Raw genomic sequence first — 5,428 nt, forward strand, 5'->3', positions numbered from 1 at the left:
CTTTAAGTACACTCGCGAGTAAGTACATATCACCCAATAGGCAAATGTCAGCTCACGCATGCGCCTGTCAGCACGTCCTGAACAGCAATACTGGCTCACTACCTGTACAGAAGCTGTGCTCAAGCGGGGAGACTATAGAGCCTGTTACAAATGCGTTATTTACATCAGTTCTGCACATATATGACGATTGCAGTACAGTGCATGCATCGATAAGTGGGGAAAAGGTAGTGCTTCACTTTAAGTACATTTTCGTTTTACATACATGCTCCGGTCCCATTGCGTACGTTAATGCGGGGTATGCCTGTATATACATACAGTACACACACATACACACACAGACGTGCAGTATATATACATACAGTACATACACACACAGACGTGCAGTATATATACATACAGTACATACACACACAACACACACAATATATATATATATATATTCTACATACATAATGTACCTAGAGGTTTGTGTTCTACTCTTCCTAGAGGTATCTCTTATAATGTTCCTAGAGGCTCGTGTTATACTGTTCCTAGAGGTTTGTGTTCTACTGCTCCTAGAGGCTCGTGTTCTACTGTTCCTAGAGGCTCGTGTTATACTGTTCCCAGAGGTTTGTGTTATACTGTTCCTAGAGGTTTGTGGTTTGTGTTATACTCTTCCTAGAGGTATCTGTTATAATGTTCCTAGTGGTTTGTATTATACTGTTCCTAGAGGTTCGTGTTCTACTGTGCCTAGAGGTTGGTGTTATACTGTTCCTAGAGGCTCGTGTTATACTGTTCCTAGAGGTTCGTGGTTTGTGTTCTACTGTTCCTAGAGGTTTGTGTCATACTATTCCTAGAGGGTTGTATTATACTGTTCCTAGAGGTTTGTGTCATACTATTCCTAGAGGGTTGTATTATACTGTTCCTAGAGGTTTGTATCATACTATTCCTAGAGGGTTGTATTATACTGTTCCTAGAGGTTTGTGTTATACTATTCCTAGAGGGTTGTATTATACTGTTCATATAGGTTCGTGTTATACTGCTCCTAGAGGTTTGTGTTATACTGCTCCTAGAGGTTTGTGTTACTTGCTCCTCTCTTGACCTCCTCACTTTGTTTCAGAAGGATCTACCACTTCCGAGGAAGAGCAGCGGGTAAGTACCCCCGGGGGGGGGGGGGGGGGGGGGGGTCACCGGGAACCTCTGGGACTACACCGGGGGGGAGGGGTCACCGGGAACCTCTGGGACTACACCGGGGGGGGGGGGGGGGGGTCACCGGGAACCTCTGGGACTACACAGGGGGGGGGACACGTCACCGGGAACCTCTGGCACTACACAGGGATGGCACCTCTAGGGCAGGACATAGGGATACAGAGTCTGGCACCTCTAAGGCTGGACACAGGGATACAGAGCCTGACACCTCTAGGACTGGACACAGGGGATACAGAGCCTGGCACCTCTAGGGCTGGGCACAGGGATACAGAGACTGGCACCTCTAGGGTTGGACACAGGGATTCAGAGCCTGACACCTCTAGGACAGGACACAGGGATACAGAGCCTGGCACCTCTAGGGTTGGACACAGGGATTCAGAGCCTGACACCTCTAGGACTGGACACAGGGATACAGAGCCTGGCACCTCTAGGGTTGGACACAGGGATTCAGAGCCTGACACCTCTAGGGCTGGGCACAGGGATACATAGCCTGGTACCTCTAGGGCTGGATACAGGGATAAAGAGCCTGGCACCTCTAGGGCTGGACACAGGGATACAGAGCCTCGCACCTCTAGGGCTGGGCACAGAGATACAGAGCCTGGCACCTCTAGGGCAAGACACAGGGATACAGAGCCTGGCACCTCTAGGGCTGGACACAGGGATACAGAGCCTGACACCTCTAGGGCTGGGCACAGGGATACAGAGCCTGGCACCTCTAGGGCTGGACAGAGGGATACACATCCTGGCACCTCTAGGGCAGGACACAGGGATACAGAGCCTGGCATCTCTAGGGCTGGACACAGGGATACAGAGCCTGGCACCTCTAGGGCTGGACACAGGGATACAGAGCCTGGCACCTCTAGGGCTGGACACAGGGATACAGAGCCTGGCACCTCTAGTGCAGGACACAGGGATACAGAGCCTGGCACCTCTAGGGCTGGGCACAGGGATACAGACTGTGGCTGCACAGGTAAAATGATATAGATGTATATACAGACACACACACACACACAGACACAGACACAGACACACACACACACACACACACACACACACACACACACACACACACACACACACACATACACACATACACACATACACAAACACAGAGAGACACAACACACACACACACACACACACACACACACACACACACACACACACACACACACACACACACACACACACACACACACACACACACACACACACACACACACACACACACTGACACCCACACACACACTGACACCCACACACACACTGACACACACAGACACACAGACACACAGACACACACACACACACACACACACACACAGACACACACACACACACACACACACACACACACACACACACACACACACACACACACACACACAGAGACACACACACACACACACACACACACACACACACACACACACACACAGAGACACACACACACACACACACACACACACACACACACACACACACACCACACACACACACACACACACACACACACACACTGACATCCAGACACACACACACACAGAGAGAGACACACACATAGAGAGACATACATACACACACAGAGACACACACACACCTCTCTCCGTCTGCTCGCCCCTCCTGTCTGCAGATCTTTCGTGCTGCTCTCTTCGCTCTAAATACTCTCTCTCTCTCTCTCTCTCTCTCTCTCTCTCTCTCTCTCTCTCTCTCTCTCTCTCTCTCTCTCTCTCTCTCTTCTCTCTTCTCTCTTCTCTCTTCTCTCTTCTCTCTTCTCTCTTCTCTCGCTCTCCTATCTCTCTTTCCTCATCTCTCTCTCCTCTCTCTCACTCACTCTCTCCTCTCTCTCTTTGTCCCTCTGTCTCCTCCTCCTCTCATTATTCCCTCCCTCTCTTTCATACAAGGCAAACCTCCTGCTTTCCTCTACCTGCTCCCCCTCCCTCCCTTTCTTCCTCACCCTTTCTATCTCTCACTCACCCGCTCCCTTTCTCTCCAGTATACATTTTATTTACCTCTCTCCTGCTCTCTACCTACCTCTCTCCTCTCTACCTACCTCTCTCCTCTATCTCACCTCCCTCCCCAGCGCCTCATTCCATCTCTCTCTGTCTCCCCCTCTCTCTCACTCCATCTGTCTCTTCTTCTCTCTCTCCCCCTCTCCATCCATCCCTCGCTCTGTCACTCCATCCCTCCCTCCCTCCCTACATCTAACCCCTCTCTCTCAATCTCTTTCTCACAATCCCCACCTCTCCCCCCCACCTATCTCCTCCCTCCCTCTCCACCTCTCTCTCTCTCCCCATTCTTCCTCTCCTCTCTCCCTCTATCCCGCCTACAGTACCTCTCTCTCCCCCTCTTACCTTCCTATCTCCCCCTTTCCAACTCCCTCTCTCCCCCCTCCATCTCACTCCCCCCTCTCTCACACCCTTTTCTCCCTCCTCTTCTCTCTCCCCCCTCCTCTCTCTCTCTCCCCCCTCCTCTCTCTCTCCCCCCCTCCTCTCTCTCTCTCCCCCTCCTCTCTCTCTCCCCCCCTCCTCTCTCTCCCCCCTCCTCACTCTCCCCCCCTCCTCTCTCTCTCCCCCCCTCCTCTCTCTCTCTCCCCCTCCTCCTCTCTCTCTCCCCCCTCCTCTCTCTCTCCCCCCCTCCTCTCTCTCTCCCCCTCCTCTCTGTCTCTCCCCCCTCCTCTCTGTCTCTCCCCCCCTCTCTCTCTGTCTCTCCCCCCTCCTCTCTCTCTCCCCCCCTCCTCTCTTTCTCCCCCCTCCTCTCTGTCTCTCCCCCCTCCTCTCTGTCTCTCCCCCCTCCTCTCTGTCTCTCCCCCCTCCTCTCTGTCTCTCCCCCCTCCTCTCTGTCTCTCCCCCCTCCTCTCTGTCTCTCCCCCCTCTCTCTCTGTCTCTCCCCCTCCTTCTCTCTCTCTCCTCCCTCTCTCCCCCCTCCCTCTCTCCCCCCTCCCTCTCTCCCTCTCCCCCTCTCTGTCTCTCCCCCTCTCTCCCCCTTCTCTCTCTCTCTCTCCCCCTCCTTCTCTCTCTCCCCCTCCTTCTCTCTCTCCCCCTCCTTCTCTCTCTCCCCTCCCTGTCTCCCTCTCTCCTCTCTCTCCTGGTGATGCTGTGTCTCTCAGTCTCTGGATCTCCCTGCTCCTTCACCCTCTCTCTCCCCCTTCTCTCTCTCTCTACCCCCGTCTCTCTCTCTCTCCCCCCGTCTCTCTCTCTCCCCCTCCTTCACCCTCTCCCCTCCGCTTATGCCCGCACCCTCTCCCTCCATGTCTGTGCCCCCCTCCTCCCTGCGTCCCCGCCTCGCCGCTCCCCACCCCCCCAAGGTCACCATGTTCAGACGCACCAAAAGGTAACAAACCTACCCCAGGGGGAGGGAGAGGGGGCAAAGGGGGGAGTAACAGAGGGGATAAAAAAAGATGGCTGCTCTTTACATCTCAGCTGCTAAATGGGGTTCTAAATGCGCAGCAATCTCCAGGGGACCCCATCAAACCATACTGTGTGTGTGTGTGTGTGTGTGTGTGTGTGTGTGTGTGTGTGTGTGTGTGTGTGTGTGTGTGTGTGTGTGTGTGTGTATATATATATACATAAAACATATTGCATATGTATTAGCTACCGTTTTATATATGTATATAAGTGTGTGTGTGTGTGTGTATATACATAACTATATTTGTCTGTCTATATATATATATATATATATATATATGTATTGATGTGCAGTCTTTATATATTGTAGGAAAGGGAATAATGCAATTTCTGTGCATGATAGACAGACACACACACACACAGACAGACACACACAGACACACAGACACACACAGACACACACAGACACACAGACACACAGACACACAGACACAGACAGACACAGACAGACACACAGACACAGACAGACACAGACAGACACAGACAGACACAGACAGACACAGACAGACACAGACAGACACAGACAGACACAGACAGACACAGACAGACACAGACAGACACACAGACACACAGACAGACACACACACAGACAGACACACACAGACAGACACACACAGACAGACACACACAGACAGACAGACACACACAGACAGACAGACACACACAGACAGACAGACAGACACACACAGACAGACACACACACACAGACACACACAGACAGACACACACAGACAGACACACACACAGACAGACACACACAGACAGACACACACAGACAGACACACACAGACAGACACACACAGACAGACACACAGACAGACACACAGACAGAC

General features: G+C 52.2%; 1 protein-coding gene across 1 annotated transcript in view; it reads right to left on the reverse strand.

Moving 5' to 3' along the window:
• Positions 1 to 3,339: 3,339 nt before the first annotated feature.
• The window catches only part of JUNB (JunB proto-oncogene, AP-1 transcription factor subunit), a 52,377-nt gene continuing 50,288 nt past the window's right edge, over positions 3,340 to 5,428 (reverse strand). The window contains 1 exon segment of the mRNA XM_075581305.1: positions 3,340 to 3,354. The gene's annotated coding sequence lies outside the window, so the exon portion shown is untranslated.

Source organism: Ascaphus truei, unplaced genomic scaffold, assembly GCF_040206685.1.
Source record: "Ascaphus truei isolate aAscTru1 unplaced genomic scaffold, aAscTru1.hap1 HAP1_SCAFFOLD_1203, whole genome shotgun sequence".
NCBI lineage: Eukaryota > Metazoa > Chordata > Amphibia > Anura > Ascaphidae > Ascaphus > Ascaphus truei.